Source organism: Trachypithecus francoisi, unplaced genomic scaffold (assembly GCF_009764315.1).
Source record: "Trachypithecus francoisi isolate TF-2019V2 unplaced genomic scaffold, Tfra_2.0 Lachesis_group2, whole genome shotgun sequence".
NCBI lineage: Eukaryota > Metazoa > Chordata > Mammalia > Primates > Cercopithecidae > Trachypithecus > Trachypithecus francoisi.
In genome coordinates, this window is record NW_022681465.1 from 87,927,272 (window position 1) to 87,949,293 (window position 22,022).

A 22,022-nucleotide genomic window follows, 5' to 3' on the forward strand; every position below is an offset into this window, starting at 1 on the left:
GACAAGGTCTCTGCCTTCAGATGAATTCACGGTGTGGCTCTTCCGTTTTTTCTAAAAGAGACAGAATGATAATGAGACTTCTGAATCAGAAGAGTCATGGGATCAAAGTTTGAGATTTGGCTTCTCCGCTTGCTGGTTTTTGACTTTGGGCAGGTCACTAGCCTCTCCATGCCTCAGTTTCTCTCTATATAAACTGAGGATAAGGGTACTTCAGTAACCTAACTCAAAAGATTGTTGTAAAGACCAAATGAAATTGAACATGCAAAACCTCTTTCTAAATGGCAGCGCATCATGCGAGTGTGATCATTATAATTATGGGTCATAGCAAAAGAGCGATTAGATTCCTAACAATGATACCTTCTGCATAAACGATAACCTTGCCCAGCAACTCCTATCTTCTAAATCCCCTAAAAATCAGCACCTGAGAAAGGCAGGTTGGCTTTCTTTCAAAGGTAGGAGTGTGTTATAATGAACATTTGTGTGGCCTAGCACCAAGAGCATAGCAAGTACTCAATAAATGCTGAAAAATTGGAGTTAGTCTGAGACTCCACAGTCAGACTAGAGAAAACAGAACCAAAGGGGCTACTCTGAAAGTCAGGGGTCAAACCATACATCTTAGTGGTCACAAATTAGTCCATTTGTTTTTAATGTAATAATGTAAATATGTCAGTAGTAAGGGTAAATGTTGCAATGATTTACCATAGACCACAATCATAAGGGGTTCCTCTACCCCCTCTCCCTGCCCACTATCACCACAAGATTTTTCCCTAGTAGCTTTTATTGTTGATCAAGTTTCACTTTGACTGCAGAAGTCATAGTAGGTATCCTGTAGAAAGTGTTTGAAGAGATTGGGCACAGTGGCTCACGCCTGTAATCCCAGCACTTTGGGAGGCCAAGGTGGGAGGATCACCTGAGGTCAGAATTTGAGACCAGCCTGCCCAACATGGTGAAACCCCATCTCTACTAAAAATACAAAAATTATTTAGCTACCTGGGAGGCTGAGGCAGGAAAATCACTGCAATTCAGGAGGCAGAGGCTGCAGCAAGTCAAGGTTGTGCCACTGCACTCCAGCCTGGGTGACAGAGAGAAACTCTGTCTCAAAAAAAAAAAAAAAAAAGTGTCTGAGGAGACTATGGAATCTTGATTTTTTGAATAATTGGAAGCCAATTTCAAAGGTATAAAGTCTGCATAAAAGAACTCAATATCAGATTCTAGACCGGGCAGGGCCCAACACAAAGGCTCCGGACACACATCAACTGTGGAGCATTACTTTTTGAAGGAGGCAATGATGAGTGCAGTTTTAGTTAACATGCTCCCACTTTTTGACCTTTAGGCAAATAGTTTAAATTCATTCATCTACATTTCCCAAATCTATAAAACATATGTGCCACCTTTCTTGCATACACTTACACACAAAAACAACAACAACAATAACAAAAATAAATACCCCTAGAAGCCATGAGGGTGCTTTTTTGTTTTTTTAGATCATATTTGTTCATTCAGGCCAATACCAAAATTGAGCAGGGGGAAGGGTGGGGAGCCAAGCTAGAGAAATGGCACAATGGTACAAGAGCCTAGCGAAGGGCAATTGGAAGCTGGCCCAGGAATAAAATTCCCTGCGTGCAGCTGTAAAACATACACCTGTCCTTCAGGGACTGAGTTCAGGATAACCAAGCATTCTTATAATAAGTCTGCACACTCTGTTGTGCCAACAGAGAAGCCCAGTTATATGTGTGAGAGGACCAGCCATGAGCTACTTGGTCTCTGCTGGCCATTTTAGTACTAAAATTTATGACAACACTAAGCAAAACTCCCAAAGTGCAGAAAGCTGGGGGCTGGGGCAGATCTAGTCAAACATGTGACCTACACAGTCCCCTCAGTCTCCTTCCTCAAGCCAAGCTTTCACTCTTCCCCCCGCCCCAGGCCACTCTCTGCAGGACAGGGTGTTCAGAAATTGCTTGAAAAGGGAGAATTATCTTGAAACCAAAGACATTGATTTAGACTTGAACAAAGGTGGTTGTTTGGGGAAATACTGGGAAAAAAACGACTTAGAAGAAGGGAAAGGAGGCATATAGATGGAAGTTAAGTCAGACTGCACATAGTTCCAATTAATATGACTTTTGGAAAGGCTCTTACATTCTCAATTCTATGGAATCCAAGTTGGCCAAAGTGCTGAACCCAAGCTTTGCCGTATAGAACAGTCACACAAACAGTCCCCTCCTAGTCAATCACTGAATCCAGCCTCTCTAGACTCAACAATCTCACTTAGGATCTCAGAATTCCAGGAAATACTAGGGATGGCTTGGCTGCCTCCTTGGTTATAGGTGAGGAAACAGGAAAATGGTGAAATGACTTAACCAAACTTCCCAAAGCTGGCACATTTACAGCTGAGATCTCCCAATACTGTTGTCTTACTCCTGCATGCAAAAATTAGTGGATGTTTTGTTCTATTTTTGTCTGACAAAGGACTTGGCTTCATTATTAAAAGAAACGTCGTTGCAAGTTACCAAGCTGTCAAACCCTGAGGAGGGATGCACCATTATTTTTCAAATCTGTGCACCAACAGTGCTTCTGTTACATCACCCAACACAGAATATCTTAAAATCAATTTCAGGAATGCATCTCTTAATCAAAAAACAGCCCGTTCAGAAAGGGGCACCTATGCACGTAGCAGATGCCTTCTATCTGGTCTCCATCTTCTATCAGGTCTCCCTTTCTCTCTCTTTATTACAGCCCCCCACCTCTGGGAAACTGCCACGCCCAGCCACTGAGACCAAGACTTCGTGCACTAAGACTGTGTTGACAGAAAAGCAGAAAAGTACAGCACTGGTTTCCTCCAGGGTTCTGCCCTGTGTTTCAGTTGAGAGAAATTTCACACATATACACAGACACAGACACACACACACTCTCTCTCTCTCTTCCTAAGAAATGAATATAGAGTAGCTAAAACCAGACAAGTTCTGAATCACTGGGGCTTGAGAACCAAGCCTGAGACTGTGTTCCTAATTGGCCACATTGACAGCAGACACCCAGCTCCTCTGTCCCCCTCTCTTGAATCCTGCACAGACGCAGCCAAACTCTTCCCCACCAAACCAGCTTTAGACTCTCCTGCGCCTGGCAATCCATGCCCTCTTCTTCGCCCCTCTCCTGAAGATTCCTGTGACTACGGGTCTGAAAGTGCTTTCTGCCAAGACACCACTTTCCTCCTCTGATCTCATTTGGTTTGTCTGACCCTTGGCTGGTTCTAATCCTTAGTGAGTTCCTTCATGTACTGCTCTAAGCTTGCCCTTTGACTGCATTACCTCGAGCCTTTCTACAAGGCACCAGCTCTGTTTCCTGGCCAGAAGTAGAAATTCCCTCTCCCGCTGCGCAGAAGCCCCACTCACAGTATTCGGCTTCATTGCTTCTGTGTCTCTCCAGCTCCATTGCTTGAAGAGCAGAGATAACAAGGTATAGGTTCTGTGTATGCATCCATGTTCTCATTGATGGCTCAGCCAGCATCTCTAAAGTTTTTTTAAATGATTAAGGGCCTTTGGGTTCCCCTGTGGCACTTCCTTGGAGGTAAGGGCTCGGGTGAAGTTGTTCTTTTGGCTGTTGATCCCAGGGGAGTACAGGGAATATGAAACAGGGAAGGGAGGAAAGCTAGTAAAGAATGTGTTAAGAAGCTTTGGGCAGGCAGGGCTTACTCCAGCAGGAAACCCTTAGGAGACTGCAGAACATTCCTCGGAATAAGGGCAAGGACGTTGGGTTATTTATCCAGCCAAGCCTTTCCCTCTTTGGCCAAGGGTTATTCCTTGGGCAATAATTCCCTGGCACTTGCAGACTAACCTGTGTGCTTCCAAGCTCTTTTCTTTTTTCTTTTCTTTCTTTCTTTCTTTTTTTTTTTTTTCAGAGTCTCACACTATCGCAGGGGTTGGAGTACAATGGCACAATCTCAGCTTACTGCAACCTCTACCTCCCGAGTTCAAGGGATTCTCCTGCCTCAGCCTCCTGAGTAGCTGGGATTATAGGCGCCTGCCACCACACGTAGCTAATTTTTTGTATTTTTAGTAGAGACAGGGTTTCACTATGTTGGCCAGGCTGGTCTTGAACTCCTGACCTTGTGATCCGCTGATCTCGGCCTCCCAAAGTACTGGGATTACAGGTGTGAGCCACTATGCCTGGCCGCTTCCAAGCTCATTTCTATGGCTGAAGAATGCCCACAGACAGAGAGAAGCAGGAGGTTGTCCGTCTACACAGCAAGTGACTACAGCCAAACTCTGGGGTGGCCAAGGGGACATAGGGTGGACACCAACAGCGTCTGCTACAAAAGTGGTTGTTGCCACTGTCAGAATCCCCCTCTCTCTGTGATCTTCCAGGTTCAATGTAATATGTACTGAAGGCTGCCAAATATAATGTGCCAGACTAGACTCAGGTAATCATGAAGATGTGTAAGACAGAGTTGTTCTCCACATACAGCTTTCAATTGGATGTAAGAGACAAACAGAAATAAAAGTCTTTACAGAAAAGTAAGTCTTTATAGAATAAAGTAGAATATGAGAAGGGCTGTATTAGAACCATGAATCACTGGCTGTGAGAGCTGCGGGAAGATGAGATTAATTTTGACTAGAGGGAGAAGGCTATCAGGGCAGTTTTCCAAAGCTAAAATATTTTAAACATATGCTAAATCGACAGACATCCAATTCCCACCAAAAGCAAAAGAATAAACATTCTTTCACAGGGTTCTAAAGCCAGAATACAGTGAAAGAATTAGAACCATTTTATCTCAATTCATAAAAGGAAATAAGTGACATCTTTCAGTATCACCCCATCTTCTAGATGCAACGTTTAAAACCAAGTCACAAGAGCAAGATGTTCTTCCTGCTCCACATTCAACTATGCATTTGAAATCTGTTCTTATTTGTTGAAATGAGCAATTAATTAACAGTCTTTGTGAGGTTCTCAGACTCAACAAGTGTGCCCCTCTCCTGCTGCCTCTGCCACAGGCAGCCACTTTGCATGTCCCTGCTTTTGAAGGACAACCTAGGAATGAAGCTGAATGAGACATCAGCAGTTTTCCAAATCCAGGTGAAGAAAGTGAATGACTTCAGCATGAAAGACAGGGCTGGGGCAATGAGGGAGAGAAGGAGACAGATGGATGAGTCAGCCCATGTTCGTGGAAAGCCGGGGTTTGTTGGAAGAATCTCAAGCTTTCATTTTGTGGTGTTTGGAAGCTTAATGCCCAGCTTCTAATTAAACATATAAACTGTAATCACAAAGGTATCTCACAAGTAGTTCCTTGAATGTGGCAGCAGTTCTAAGAACCAATTTGAGATGCAGGGAGGAGCGGGAAAGGTGTGGAGAGGAAGCAGGGCTGGGAGTGAAAGCATCCTGGGCTTTAGGAAGCTGTCTGCTGAGGAGGTGCTGGGGACCCCACACCTGAGCTCCACACTGGAGGGATACGAACAGAGAGGATGAGGATGGAGCCATGCCTTCTTGTTCTTCTTGCCTAGGTCCTTCTCTCCTGCCTCTCTGGCTGCCTGGCTCCAAGCCAGAGACTTGGATATGCAGCTGGAAGTTTGGGAATTGGCGAGAAATAGCAACAGCACCCCACGTCACCATTCAAGTTCATATGTGGCCCTGCCTCTGCCACCCTCTCAGAAAGGAGATGCTAATGGGCAACAACAAGGAGGACGTTAAGGCACAATGGTAGACTTAAAGTGCCCAGTCACACTGTTACTGCACTCAGCTGAGAATTCTGCAGGGGCAGGGAGTGAGGAATGGAAGCCCTTGGGCTTCTCTCGTTTTGTCCCCTGCAGAGTGACTCCACAGCGTTACAGTGTCTACCCCAGCCAAAACCCAACTGCTCTCCTGCCAGAAGGGAGATTTTGCCAGATACGAATCACATGCTGGCCAGGAGCACCAAGGCCCTGGGAAGAAGTGTGTGTTTTCCGGTGGGGAAAAGAATGTATTCAGAAGTCCAACTCGAGAAGAAATACGAATCTTGAGCCCTTCACCCAAGGTTGCTCTGTGACTCCACTGCCTAGCATGGCTTAACAACCACACAGATTAACCATCATAGAGACAAGTTCTAGATCAATGGAACTTGATCTTCCAAGCAGAAAGGTTCCAGATCACTGGAGTTTGAGATCCCAGCCTAGCCTGTCTCCTTTTCTCTGCTTGCAAGGCATTTTATGGGTAAGAGCAGGAATGAAACAATAATACACGTGATTTGTTGAGGCTTCAAATGTGCCTGCTGATGCAGAGTCATAATCTCCTCTCACAACAACACTGAAAAGTAAGTCTTGTCATCCTCCAGTTTATAGTTGGGCTCAGCGGTCAAGATTGATTTGTTAAAGTTTCTATCACTTTGAATTCATCCCTAATCATACAGCTAATAGTACTGAAGCCATCTCTGAACTGAGCTGTGACTGACTATGCAGCCTTTCTTCTTTCCAGGTCAACATACCATCTCTTCCTGACTGGGAGCACAACCCATTAAATATTCAGACGTTTATGTGTGGAAAGCAGTGGTGAGGTTGGCTGTCAGCCAGACCTGAATTTTGTTCCACACTCTGCCATGGGAATTTGGGCAAGTTATTTAGCCCTTTTGAGACTCAGTTTCCTCATATATAAAATGGGAAAGAGACTATTACTACCTATATCTTAAGGTTGTTAAAAAGAATAAATGAGGTGTTGTTTGTAAAACACTTAGCACAATGCCTGGCACACAGTCATGCTTGATAAATGTTTATGATTGTCGCTTTTAGTGTCTAGACTCAGAGATCCCCAAGAAGGTTTTTTAAAAAAAACTTGGCTATACAGAATTAGATTAATTATAATCTTTGATTTATGAAGTATTCTTGTTATTGATCCATGAGTAGTCCTTCTTATTAATTAATGTATTCATTTTATGCTAAATATCCACAAAACTACCACTCAACATGAAAACTATACCATTGACAATAACTTACAGCTTTTATATATAGAAGGGATTTCACAATTCTAAAATATGTATTCTTGCATATACCATAGCTATATTCTAGGTATTAGCATGCTGAATGTACTCAATGTTCATTGAGTTAATGAATCAATACATGCAATAATTCATCGATAACCACTTGGATTTAGTGACCAGACAATAGACACCACACTCTGAAGGGAAATGTGAGACTACAAGGTAGGGTTTGCAAAGGCAGTGTCTACAAACCAGGCTTTAGTCATCATTAGCCCTTCGCCACACTCAGAGTACACCCTACTAAATTAAAAGGTGAACGGGCACTAAATAGAATAATATTTTTGGAGAGAACTATGGGAGTGCTGTGAGTCCCACTCCCACCCATGGGGTAAGGGTTGTGGGTGCTTTTCCTTTATCTGAAATCGAGGGAAGGTGGCATAAATGTTTCACTCTAAGAGACTGATAGGTGTGGACTGAAAATGGGGTCACAGTGGTCAGATGTCTGTCTCATGCATAAACCACGTAAAGGGTGAGTAGTAAGGGCTAGCAGGCTACCTCTCCAGTGGAATAAAAGAGGGATGACTGCACTGTGATCAGACAGTGTACCCAGAGATAGTCAGAGTAGAGGAAGCTTGAGTGCTTCCCATGGATCAGATATCAGCCACAGAGAAGAGAGGGCAGGCTGAGATCACCTTGAATCCTAAACAAGAGGATTGTCTGGAGAGGCAAATGGATGCCACATGCCTTTAGTGGCAAACCACCAGCCCCCGCAAGCTGAGAAACTTTATGCCACCAGGAGGAGAACCACATGAGCTATCCCCATATGGGCAGACTATACCTGAAGAACTTGCCAAATTCTCTGGTAGAGCCAGCCTTAAACACCCGTAGGATCTGAGATGACACACAATAGGTTTTGTCAAGTCGGGATGGTCCTGCCTCTGCACTCCTCCCCTTCCTTTGCTTCAACCCAGGAGGGGCCCAAGGCAACCTAGAGAGTGAATGAGAAGGCAGAAAAAATCAAGGCAGTAAGATGGAGAAGCCAGTCCTCTTTCTTCCACTGCAGGTCTGGGCTTGGGGTGGGGTAACAGTGATAGAAACTTTAACTTTGAAATAAGTGTACATTTTTATTATTACATTTGCCTGGACATAATAATAACTAAACTGAAACTGTTTTTCTGACTAGGAGTGAGAGACCACTATCTATTGCCTGAAAGGCGTGAGCCACCAGGATGAATTTGAAGAGGCAGTTTGGGAAGGGAAAGTAGCTGTGTTCTGCTTAAACTCTGTGAGTCCCACTGGCTGAGAGTGACAGTTATAGGGTCTCAACTGAGATCCTGTAAGAATTAAGGTACAGTGCTACAAATGTACAGTGGGCACATAAAAAATTTTCAGACCCATTTATAATGAAAACTATAAAACACTGGTGAAACAACTTGAAAAAGACACCAAATGTATCCGTTCATTTTCACGCTGCTGATAGACACACCTGAAACTGGGAACAAAAAGAGGTTTAATTGGACTTACAGTTCCATATGACTGGGGAGGCCTCAGAAGCATGGTGGGAGGTGAAAAGCACTTCTTACATGGGGGTGGCAAGAGAAAAATGAGGAGGAAGCAAAAGCAGAAACCCCTCATAAACCATCAGATCTCGTGAGACTTATTCACTATCATGGGAAAAGCACAGGAAAGACTGGCCCCCGTGATTCAATTACCTCCCCTGGGTCCCTCCCACAACACATGGGAACTTTGGGAGATACAATTCAAGCTGAGATTTGAGTGGGAACACAGCCAAATCATATCACCAAAAAATGAAAAGATATTCCATGTTCATGGATTAGAAGAATCAATATTGTTAGACTGTCCATACTAAACAAAGCAATCTACATATTCAATGCAACCCTAATCAAAATACCAATGACATTCTTCACAGAAATAGAAGAAACTACCCTAAAATTTATATGGAACCACAAAAGACCCAGAATAGTCAAAGCTGTCCTAAGCAAAAAGAACAAAGCTGGAGGAATCACATTATCTGATTCAAATTATACCACAGAGCTATAGTAACCAAAACAGCATGGTACTGGTATAAAAACAGACACATAGACCAATGGAACAGAACGAGGACCAAGAAACAAGTCCACACACCTAAAGTGAACTCATTTCCTACAGAGGCACATATACACAATGAGTACTATTCAGCCATAAAAAAAAGAACAAGATCTAGCCATTTGCAACAATGTGGATGTAACTGGAGGTCATTATGTTAAGTGAAATAAGTCAGGCACAGAACGACAATAGTGCATGTTCTCACTTATTTGTGGGATCTCATAATCAGACAATTGAACTCATGGAGATAGAGAGTAGAAGGATGGTTACCAGAGGCTGGGAAATGTAGTAAATGGCTGAGGAGGAGGTGGGGATGGGATGGTTAATGGCTACAGAAAATATTTGGAAAGAATGAATAAGACCTACTATTTGATAGCACAACAGGGTGACTATAGTCAATAAAAGTTTAATTGTACATTTAAAAATAACTAAAAGAGTATAACTGGATTGTTGGTAACACAAAGGATAAATGCCTGAGGGGATGGATATTCCATTCTCCATGATGTGATTATTATTCACTGTAAGCATGTATCAAAACATCTCACATAATCCATAAAAATACACACCTACTGTATACTCACAAAAATTAAAAACTAAAAAGAAAAAACAAAAAAAAGTCCCAAAATGGATTAGGAAACCCTACTTTGGATCCCTTCCTCTCCATCAAGGGTCTCCATCTAGGTCAACTCAGGGTTTGATTTGTAACCAGAAAATGCTACAAGAGCCTCAAGATTTTCTCCACAGTAGTCAGACCTGAGATGCTCATTAATCACTGAAAACAAGTGGTTGTTCCATGCCGAGTCTGGGAGCACTCTGTTCCTAAGCAGGCTTCTCATCTCTCTTATCCTCCAGGAAAGAGCATAGCAGTGGTCCATCCTTTGGGGATGCACCCCAAGCCCTGTCCCATTCACAGTTTGAGGGAATTGCCACCTACTTCCATGCCTCCAGGTAGAGCTGTCTATTCCTCCCCTTCCAAAATTATGCCACAATTTCTCCCCTCTGTGAGCCCTCAGAGACACATCTGGACTCTTCCTCCAGGGTTTGCACCTGCAGGAATAGGCTATGTAGCAATTCTGCCATGTTCCACCCAGATCTGTGTGTTAGTCCCTCAGCTTTGCATCCTTCTGCTAAGAGATGGGAGTTCACCTGAAATCACACCATTGTTTGGTTTCCCTTCTTGCTTGTTTGCTTTCCCACTTCCTTCCTGTTTTTTTCTTAGAACACTTTATTACTAAATAACTCGTATAATGGGTGTGATTCTAGCAACCCGACCTAAAACAAGTTATTAGACCTACTCAGCTTTACCACACTGGCTCACTTTCTAACTTTGTGCTATAAAACTAACTGGTCTCTAAGCAGCACTCAAAGAGGACAAGAATGCAGGTCCCAGGCATGAGTAGCTTGGTGAGCTGGAATATAATCTCCCCATAAGGCACCCCCCAATCTCAAAATACTACACCTCTCGAGCAGTGACTTCTTAAGCACTCTTTATAAATATAAGGACATTAGTCACAAACAAACATTTATTCAAATTTGTTTTCACTCTTCCCCCTTGTTTTAAAATCTATTTTGACTGCCAGTCTCCTTTAGTATCTGAAGAGAATGAAGAAACAGTCCACTTAAAAGCAGGCATACTGAGTATCTATTGAAAGTTAAGAGACCATACAGATAAGAGTCAAAATATGCCTGAAATGAAACTCTTAGTGAAATTCAATACCTATTTCTTTATATGGAATGGTGTAAAGATAAGTTGATTGAACCATATAATAAAGCAATAGTTAACAGAAAAATCAATAGAGGTACATTATGTACCCATTTAAAGGACTTTAGCCTATAAAAAAGACCTATGCCACAGAGCTTTTAGTTTTGAAACAGACAGAGAGATGGCAGCTCCTTAGAAATCTACAAGTGGAGGCTCTAATTCTTGGAAGGGTTGCACCAATTTGGATGCAACTGCTTCTTCCCCATTTGGAGCACACTCATGAGCCACAAAGAACCCCCAGTAGGCTCCCTCTTGATGGCCTAGGACAGTCAGCCATGATTGTCTTCTCACTTTGCACAAAGGGCAGTGTGACAACTGGTCGCTTTATAGGGAGACACATGGTGACAGCCTCTCACAATTCTCCATTTAGTCTGAGCCTCCTTCTCCTAAGCTACTCACCACTATGAGCCCACATCAGTAAATACCCAAATTTTCTTTTATTGGCCCCTTCTCTGCACCATGTGGATTAGAAGTAGTGGTCAGGCAAGTTTTGAGAAAGACTTCAGTTCCAAGAGTTGAAGCCATGGGGAAAGGTTTTACATATATTTTCATCTATTGGGAGAAGCATCGGCTGAAGAAGATTGAGAGGCAAAACAGCTCAGAAGGTGCTAGAGACAGATTGCCGGTTCAAATCCTATACCTGCAACAGGACATCCTGGGGCAAAGTTCTTCGACTCTACATGCCTCCTTTTCCTCCTTTGTCAAATTAGGATGATAATATTTACCTCATAGGGTTGTTGAGAGGATTAAAAGAGTTAATACTTTTGGACCAGGCGCCGTGGCTCACGCCTATAATCCTAGCACTTTGGGAGGCCAAGGTGGGCAGATCACGAGGTTAGGAAATCCAGACCATCCTGGCTAACATGGTGAAACCCGGTCTCTACTTAAAAAAAAAAAAAAAATTAGCCGGGCATGGTGGCAGATGCCTCTGGTCCCAGCTACTTGGGAGGCTGAGGCAGGAGAATGGCATGGACCTGGGAGGTGGAGCTTGCAGTGAGCCAGGATGGCACCACTGCACTCCAGCCTGGGTGACAGAGCAATACTCTGTCTCAAAAAAAAAAAAAGAAAGAAAAAAGAAAAAAAGAGTTAATATTTTTTAAAGTGCTTAGATGAGCACCTAACACATAGTAAACACTCACTAAATAAAACCCCTGGCTATTGTTTCAGTCACTGTTATTTGTGTCTTCTTCTTCACCGTCATCATCATTATCACCACCTTTCCCTAAGAAAATTTACAAACTTGAAGCAATGTTTATTTAATTCAAAATAAAGGCCCCATAAGCTTCACACAGGAGCACAGTCCATGTCTGTAGGGACTCTCATCACTCCTGTGTTCTCCCTATATATTTGCATCTCTCACTGGCCAGAAGACCTAGCTCTGGTATATATCACTGAATTAGTCAATGGAATGTGACCATGGCTGCCATTTTTTTTTTACAAGCCTATTTGTATTTGTCCCATTTCCCAACGTTGAGACCTCAAGATGTCAGGAAAAAAGACTAAACTTGGAGTCAGAGCCTTGGTTCCTAATCTTGGCTCCCACTAGTATGACAAAGAGCAAGTCACTTAATCTCTTTGCACTTCAGTTTCCTCACCTACAAGGGACAGAAATTGGGTAATTAACACCTGCCTTTCATTACCTCCCAGAACTGTAGTAAATCTCAAATAAGATATGGTATGTGAAAGTGAACTCCCCCATGCAGGTTCAGTGACCCATTCACTCATTCATTCTCGTCTCTCTAAACATAGCACAGTTTTAGTGTGCAATAAGTGTGGATGAATGAATAAAACCCCCAAACTACTATAACCTAAAGAAGCAAATTGTGTGTGGACAAAGATCATTTACTTCCATTTTTAATTCCAGTGTCAAAAGAGTACAACATACCTTCCAAAGGGTATAAGAGCATTCCATTCTTAACACAAATGGCTGCCTCCTCTTTTCTTCCCTTGGGTTTCAAAGCTGTAATATGAGTACACAGCCACTTTTAAAGTCTTTCCTATTTTCCACTCTCTCTAATTACATGATATCATGGACTGAAAGATAGACCATGAGATCTTCATGTTGCTACAACTTACGAGTGACGCAAATTATCATTAGCAAACTGCATCTGAAACTGAGAGCACTTCACCCATAAGGATCCCAAGAAAAAATAACCCACTCTAATGACAGAGTAAAAGCAAAGGCTGAGTGCAGAGCTTAAGGAATACATTGGGACCAACCTGTAGATATTTCAAAAGCACTAATTATTGCTACAGCTGGTCATAGGAAGACTAAACCAACTGCACTTATCTGTAATGATTTTTTTTTAATGCTACCAACGCATTTCACACGTGCTAAAAACTCCAGGCTAAATTGGTTGCAAGACATAAGGCCATCAGGGCATTCAAAGAAATAGTCTCTGCAATTATCACTAATTAACCAGCCCTAACAGTTGGAAGCCAGTTGGAGAGGTTTACGCTTGAATGTAAATGAGGAAGGAAGGACCTGCTGGAATGAGATGGTGTGGCATATTTGTTTTGTTTTGACTTCTTTCCAGACATATTTCAGTTTACATAAATATTTGAAGGTTGGATCAGACAGGATTTACAGCACAATGGTATCAGGAATGTCTTTATAAAAACTTTGATATGGTCTAAATTAGGTTTCAAGAAGGAAGGGCAGCCGTGGGAGCAGGAGTCTTTTTCAGTATTTAACTTTATGTCCTGACCAGTGCCTCACACCACTTCATAAATCATAGGTATCTTGGACTCAGAATGCGCAAGCCCTGTTACCATGGCCTTGATTTCAGCTATAGATTTCAGCAGGGACAGACACTGCCTGGAGAGTTTGCCAACCTTCTGGTTTAAGCACTGCATGTGTAACTTTTGGTTGACCTTAGGTTCTGGGATTTGAGGGTTAAAGTTGTCTTTTGGCATTGGAGCCTGATTCTTTTTTTCCTCCAAAAGTGTTTAGAGAAATAAGAGAGCGCCCCACCCTCTGCAGCAGGGCAAGCTGTTTCCTGTAGAAGCAAGAGTTAGTGGCTATCCCAGTTATTCCTTGTGAAAAATACTTCTTCAGGAGAGAAACTTTTTCTCAAAGGGTCTGTTTCTGTTTCTCTTTCAGTGCCTGACTCTCCAAGGAGTTTACTTAGAATTAGCGTGGTCTTCGTATAAAGGCAGATAAAGCAAAGGCGACGCATGAAATGCTGAAGTCTGTTTGTTTTCAAGGTGACAATTAGACCAAAACAAGAATCTGACAGGTTGAACCAAATGAAAAGCCCTCACTTCTCTGAACATGAATTTTCTTCACACAAATTGTTTTTTCCTGAAAGCAGATCATTGAGGGGCAGGAGGATTATAGTAACCTAAACTACATAATCATCTCTAATAAATGCACATTTTTACCACACCAACGGTTGATTAGGGATATACCACGAAACATACTAGCCTATTTCTGAGTGAAGCAGGAAAGCTTTCACAGAGAGGTTTATTGTTTACATTCAATGAAAGGAAAAGTCTGACTTGAAGTAGTCAGATTTAATCTCTCTCTGAATTAAAAGGGTTCTATTGTACTAAGATGTTGGTGCTGTTAGCAAAGGTGAATCCAGGATTTTTGTCCAACCACAGAATCCCTTTATACAAGCGAGCTATACATGTGGCCACAAACAGACAAACTTGCCTGGTTATTGGCAGCCATTCTCAGTGTAAGAAGAGTTTATTTTCCTTTAGGAGCCCACAGTTGAACAATGTTCTGGTGCCCTAGCTGTTTCATAACTTTCCATGTAATTAAGCAGTTGGCATGACCTTCTGTAGCAAGATAATAATAGGAGTTAGCAAAGGCGGGGCTTGTAGACAAGGACACTTTGGACTACTCAAGCTCACAAATAAAAGCTTTCAAATAAATGCAAAACTGTCTTTCAGATTCAAAGAGCTTTCCCAGTGAAGTGACACTCCCCCAACACACACACACACACACACACACACACACACACACTGCAAGCAAACATGACAAAATTTCCTGTAACTTGAGAACTGCAAGGGACAATTCAAAAAGGTGGGAGGAAGCAGACCTGGTCATCATTTTTCAAAAGCCACCTTCACTGTCTAGATGACCTTAAGGATGACTACCAAAGTTAGTCATTTGCAAAAAATTAAAAAAAAATAAAATAAAATAAAAGTCACTACAGATTTCTAGAAGTAAGCTGGTTTTGAAAAAGAAATTACGATTTAAAGAAAAATAATAAAACCATGAGCAGAGCACAAATTATAGGGCCACTGAACACCAAGCAGTTTCAAACCAAGATCCAGTAGAACAGATGTACATCTTTCCTGGGACAGAAATCTGAGTGCTTCTGTCCAGGATAGCTCAATAAGCAGGCAACAGATAGGCTGGTGTGGTAGATAGCCTCCAAAGATGGCTGCCATCCATCTAGACACATGGATGCCTGCACTGCCTAGACACATGGGCTGCTTCCCCCATTTAGATGGGAATCTAATTCCATCTGGAAATCTGAGCTATCCTTAGTGCCTAGCTGGAAAGCAAATATGGCAGAAATGAGGCTGAATAACTTTTGAGGCTAGTTACTGGGCTGTGCAGTTTCCCCTGGATCTGTTGGAATACTCACTGGTAGGATGGACCTAGCATCTCACTGTGAGAAGCTCATGAGAAGCCACACATAGGCACTCTGGTCAACAGCCTCATCTGGGCTCTCAACTATCAGCCATCAGGAGCTGCTGACCATGCCAGTCAGCCATATTGGTTGTGCAGCCTCAGCCAACACCTGTCTGCAACTTCATGAAAGATGCCAAGCAAGAGTTGTCCAGTTGAGACCCATTAATTCACAGATCCATGAGACATAATAAATTTGTGCATATATATGAAGTGGGTATGAAATTCCTTTGCTCATTTTTTTCCTTATTGACTTATAAGAGCTTTTTTAAGTGAGGGATAGTAACTCTTTGCCTAACATTTTAATACTGTTACTGAATGAAAGGTCTTGACTGGAAGTTGTCCAGGTTTTTGGCTTGTTGAACAAAGAGTTGAACAAAACACACAAACAAAGCAACAAAAGAACAGAATAACAAAAGCACCAGTTTATTGAAGCAAAAGTACACTCCACAGAGAGGGAGCGGGCTCTCGCAAGCAACTCAAGAGCCACCCCCACCCCATTGCAATGTTCTTTAGGGTTTTTATTAAGCTAAAAAAACTTGGTAACACTCCTAGGTCCCCTTTAGAGGCCTCCAATTGGTTACACCCTATGAAGGATTGCCCTATGACCAGTCTGAGACTGAAGTGGAGACTTTTGTCTTGTCATCACAGGAGTGAAAATGTGGTCTGTTTACTGCCTGATCTTGCCTAGAACTGGCTGCACCTGCTGTTCTCTTGCTTCTGCCTCAACCCTTGGTTACCCTAATTCCCTATTCTTCTATCTCAATACCATACATTTCTTGACTTTGCCATTTGCCTTTTCGCTGGGTATAGAATTACTGTGTTTTTGTGTCTGATGTAGTCAATTATTCAATTATTTGCTGCTATGGCTTCTGCTTTCATAGGCCTGCCCCACATCAAATCAATATCCATTTCTTTGATTATTTATGTGTGAATTTAACAGATGTTTATTGAACGCCTACTCTGTGCCAGGCACAGAGTGAATAAGATAAAATAGGGGGCTGGGTGCAATGCCTCATACAAGTAATCCCAGCAATTCAGGAGGCATAGGCAGGAGGATTGCTTAAGGCCCAGGAGTCTGAGACCAGCATGGGCTAAATAGTGAGACTCTGTCTCTGAAAAAATGAAAAAAGAAAAATTAGCTGGCCATGGTGATATGTACCTGTAGCCCTAGCTATTTAAAAGGCTGAGGCATGAGGATTTCTAGAACCCAGGAGTTGGAGGCCACAGGAAGCTGTGATCACACCACTGTACTCCAGCCTGGGCTACAGGGTTGAGACCCTGTCTCAAAACACAAAAACAAGAACAATATCATACCTTCATCGAGCTCATAGTCTTTTAGGGGGTTAGAATGGGATGGATTTGAACACAGAACTGCTATGAAGAATGTTACTTGTAGTAATGGGTAACATGTAGGCTGCTATGGAAGCCCATAGCAGGGGCATTTATGAACTTCCAGGGATGTCAAAGAAACCTTCCTGTAGGAAGTGACATTTAAGCTGCATTCTGAGTCATCTATTTATGGCTTCATTCTACATTTAAATCAGGAGTTAATTTAAGTTCAAGTAGCAATGTACCTAGTAAATATGATCAAAATATTTACAATCATGTTGGATTTCTATATGTGCTTGGGTCTGTTTCTGGGTTTTGCATCCTATTTTGTTAAAAGCTGCCTCTTTTTGGCTCCTAGGTGTCCTCCTTATAATTGTTGTCTTAATTTTGTATTTGAGCCAACATATATTTGGCTTCATATAAAAGCAACAAATCATTTGCTTTGCTTTTATTAATACTTTTTACCCTAAATTACTTTTCTTGATGTACACCTGTACTTTGGTCAATCTATTACAATAAAATCACTTTTCACCATATTTATTATAGTTTTCCATTTAACGTCTTAAAATGTTTATTACTTAAAAATTATATGTACTAAAAGTGCATACAGTATATTTTCACCACTTAATAAAGAATAAAAATGACACCCATGTCCCTCACACTGCTCTGATCCATGCAGAGGACCCATGTGCTGCTTTCTGATTGGTCCATTTCTGTGCCTTCAGTGGTATCCTACACTGAAATAGCACTGAGCATTCCCTTGCTTTTCTTCATAGTTTTACCACATGTGTGTTCCTCCAAACAATATATCATTTCATTTGCCTTGTTTCAACTTTGCTTAACAAAATCATCCTATATTTTTGTAACTTCCTTCTGTGGTTTAGCATCATATGTGTTTACATATACAGATAGTACACAGCATGTTCATTTATTTTTACTGCTACATAGTAGCACAGTATATGTATATCCTTAAGTTTTTCAATCCAATTCATTGTTGATGGATATTTGTTTTACTTTAAGATTCTTGCCAATAGGAATAACGTTTTTCTGAACATGCCCTGGTTCACCTGTAAAAGTTTCTCTAAGATTTATACATAGAACATAAATTCCTGGGTCATAGAGTATGCACATATTCATCTTTACCAGTTAGTGCTGGATTGTTTAATAAAGTGATTGCAACAAGTTACACTCCCACAAGCAGCCTTTGAAAGCTCCTGTTGCTTTCTTGCCAACACTTGGTATTAACTGACTTTTTAACTTTTATTAATCTGATATGAAAGGATACTATTGTAGTATTTATTTACATTGTCTTGACATATAATAAGAGCAATAATATTTTATGTATTTATTGGCTGTTTGTATTTCCTCCTCTAGAAAATGACTGTTCATGAAAATTGCCCATTTTTCTATTAGTTTATTCATCTCTTTCTTAATGATTCAAAGGAGTTCTTTTTGCATTCTGAGACTAACTCTTTGGTCACATGTGTGGCAAATATCTTCTCCCTCTTTATAACTCTTATTTTCTCTCTCAGAGAAAATGAGGTTTCTTCTGATAACCTGAAGTTCTTGATTTTAATATAGTCAAATATAATAATTTTTCCCTTTATGTTTAGATGCTTTTGATGTCTTGTGTAGGAAGTCTTTCCCTACCTTGAAATCATGAAGATATTTCCTATTTTTTTCTAAAAGGCTTAAATTTGGCCTTTCCATTTTTAAGTCATGAATGCGTCTGGAAATGATTTTTGTGTAAGGTGTAAAGAGAAAGGAATTTTTAATTTTTTTATCCTTTATAAGCACAACCAGTTTTCCCCCGTTACTTCTAATTGAATAGTCCTTTTTTGCCTCATTGATTTTTTACTCACTGAAGATGACATCTTTTAGGAGTTCTAAATTTATGCGAAGGTATTCAATCCACCCTCCCCTGGATTAAGCTCCAGTTTTTGCTCCTGTCCCTTGAGAATATTTGGCCCATCAAAATTTAGAGAAAATCCTCCAGGGATTTAAGAGAGTATAAGGGGATATTGCACAAGGCAAACACAGATCAGAGTTCACTTCTACCTGTGGTATCACCCTTTCTTCTGTTTCTGGCCTCCAACTGTTTTTCCACTTTACCACCAGCTCAGTCCTGCCTTTATAAATATTAATTTCAGGTGTCAGTATAAGAAGACATTTCTCTTTACTTTCAATTAAAATTATTGCCCTTAATTTAAAATCTAAGTCAATTTGATGCTATTTCCAGTTCTCTTTATTTCACTTACAAAGTTAGGATTCTTTCTTTCTTTTTACATTATTGTTATTACATTTAATCTGGTTAGCTGAGTTATGTTTCTCAAAAAATTTTCCAGGAAGGGTACATGAATAATTCCATTCCTGTGAATATTTAGTATTTCCCTTACATGAGAAAGACATCTTGGCTGAGTGACACTCTTTCCCCTCTGCATTCTTTAGACGTTATTCCATTGTCTTCATCAGAAAATGTTCCTGAAGTGCTTGAGATCAGGCTAAACTGTTGGCCTGTTTTTGTTTTTGTGGGCTGATTTTTATGGAGGTAGGGGGAGAAATAAAGTAATAGTGATCTGCTTCTCTTTCTATTGTGGGATGATTACAGAAATTTCTTTTATTCATTTCCTTTTCTTTTTTTATATTATTTAACATCACCAGAATATACTTTGATATGGGTTGTTGTTTATTAAGTTTTTCCAGGTTACAATAATCCCTTTCAATCTGCAGATTCAGATTGTCCTTCATTCTAGGAAAGTTTTCTTATATTATATCATTAAATGTTTTATTTTTTCTCTTTTCTTGTCCATGAATTGCTATTTTCTCTTTATTAAATCTCCATTGACTATTCTTCATAGCCATAATGTCATTTCTAATCTCTTGCAATTCAGTTCTTTTCCTCAGTTATTTTTGGATTTTTCTCAGTTCTATCTTTTATCTCACTAATTTTGATGCTTCATAGTATCAATGTTGTTTTTACTACTTCTAATGCCATTTAAATTGCTTTAACAAAATGGCTAGTCAGGATGCAGTCATGAATATTCCATAGTGTTTTGGATTTAAACTGGCCTCAGTCTCACAGTGTTTTAGTATGAAGAGTGAAAATAAAAAGGATAATTGACTTCATTGTGGAGAAAAAAGTATATTTATGATATATAACATATATAAAAATATATGAATTTGGCATTTGTGATGTTTTTACATGCTCTTGTTTTGTCTCTTTTCTCTAAATGTACATTCCATTTTGAGAAGAAACTTAGGAAAGTAGCCAGACATGAGTAAGTTTGGCCACACCCAGAGTGAGCTGATGAATTCCCTTCCAAATCTACAGTTCTATAATATGTAAACGGTAATTGTTTCTCAGACTGTTAAAAAGTTCCGTCAACTTCTCTGATACCTTAAGATTTGTACATTATTTTTTCTTTTTTAATGAAATAGCAACTGTCCTCTATCAAAATCAAGGGTCCCTAAATAAAATCCTGTCCAAAGTAACAAAAGAAAAGTATAGCAATCATAGTGTTTTCAATTCTTAAGATCTAAATTAAACATTAAACCCCCAGAACATAAATGCCCTCTGTGTTGAAAAACTCAGAACAAATGACTTCTCTGATTATGTTGGAATATAGTATTTACTTCAGATATGAAATGATTTCACAGATCCTAATTTTAGTGATCATGTCATTTTTATCAATGGAGAAATCTAAGGTGTAGTGAGGGGAGATATTTAAAAATATCTAAGGAACCAAGAGTTGAACAGACCAGAACGCCTTAGCAGCCAATGTTATTTTTTTAAGTGTATATGAGAATGTCTGTGCAAGGATTCTCCTGCTCATTAGGAGTAGGTAGAACTATTATTGCAGAGTTGTCATTTTCAAGTGAATAGTGTGTGGGTAGCTTCCTTTATGTCTGGACAAATTAGAGCTGTGCAGGAATTTGCTAATTAGTATGTGTTGATGGCTCAGTTCAGTAGCCCTACCTCAGGACTCAGATTAGGATAGCATAAGTATTCTTAAACTTCTTCAAGCATAATACCTGTAGGAAAAGATGAATAGAATTAGAATTATTCGACTTGGAAGAAAGAATACCAAAAGCTAAACTTGCTATTTTCAAATAGCTCAGAAGAATTACAACTTTGTGTGACTCACAGAAAGGAAAACTAGATAATTGCAGCGGGAATTGGTTAACATCATAGAAAGAACTTCCCAGTTATAAAGACTGGGGGGAAAAAGCCAGGGAAATAAGAAAATAATAATGACAACACTCATAAATAAGTATGATTTATTGAATATATTATGTGCCATTTCCATTTTAAGCACTTTATAGACATTATCTCATTTAATCTTCATAATAATGTTTTATGGTCAGCATTGTTGCTTCAATTTCACATTTATTTGTTCATTTAACAATTATTTTTGAAGGCCTACTATGTACCAGGCACTGTTATAGACAGTAGGATTAGAGATTCATAAGACTGGACAAAGTCTCTGTACCCATGAAGCTTTTATTCAGGCGTTGGCAGATGAGGGAGGTTGACAATGAACAAAGAAATAAGAAAAATAACTTAGAGTGAAAACTATTATGCAGAGAATTGAAAATAGAGGGTTATGATAATCATCAATGAACTAGGCAATCAGAGAAGTATCTCTGATGAGGTGAATTCTGATTGACAAGACGGAGACAACATGTGTGGGGAAATGGAAGACTATTGCTGGCAGAGAGCAGGTGGAGGCAAGGCACTAACGCAGCAACAAATTTAACCACTTCCAGAGGCCAAAAGAAGCCCTCTGTGCCAGGGCATGGTAGACAAGGGGAAATGTCTACCAGGAAGTCCCGTAACACTTAAATACCATCCAAAGACTTTACCCTAACTTTGTAAAGCACCATAACCTGTTCTTTGACCTCTCTTTGGTCTTCACCCTGTGCCATTTCCCCTTGTCTACAGGGAGAGTGCAGTGGTGCAATCTCAGCTCACTGCAACCTCTGCCTCTCGGGTTCAAGCAGTTCTCCCACCTCAGCCTCCCAAGTAGCTGGGACTACAGGTGTGGGCCACCATGCCTGGCTACATTTTGTATTTTTTGGTAGAAACAGGGGTTTCACCATGTTAGCCAGGCTGGTCTCGAACCTCTGACCTCAAGTGATCCTCCCACTTGAGCCTCCCAGTGTACTGGGATTACAGGCATGAGCCACTGTGCCCAGCCTATTTCTTTTAAAAATGCCCAATTGTGGCTGGGCGCGGT

At 40.6% G+C, this 22,022-nt stretch overlaps 1 long non-coding RNA gene across 1 annotated transcript in view; it reads right to left on the bottom strand.

The window, feature by feature from the left end:
- The window catches only part of LOC117065146, a 157,081-nt gene that overhangs the window by 68,180 nt on the left and 66,879 nt on the right, over positions 1–22,022 (bottom strand). The window contains exon 2 of the long non-coding RNA XR_004429836.1: positions 7,776–7,925. This is a non-coding gene — a long non-coding RNA (uncharacterized LOC117065146). The remainder of the gene's footprint in view (positions 1–7,775; positions 7,926–22,022) is intronic.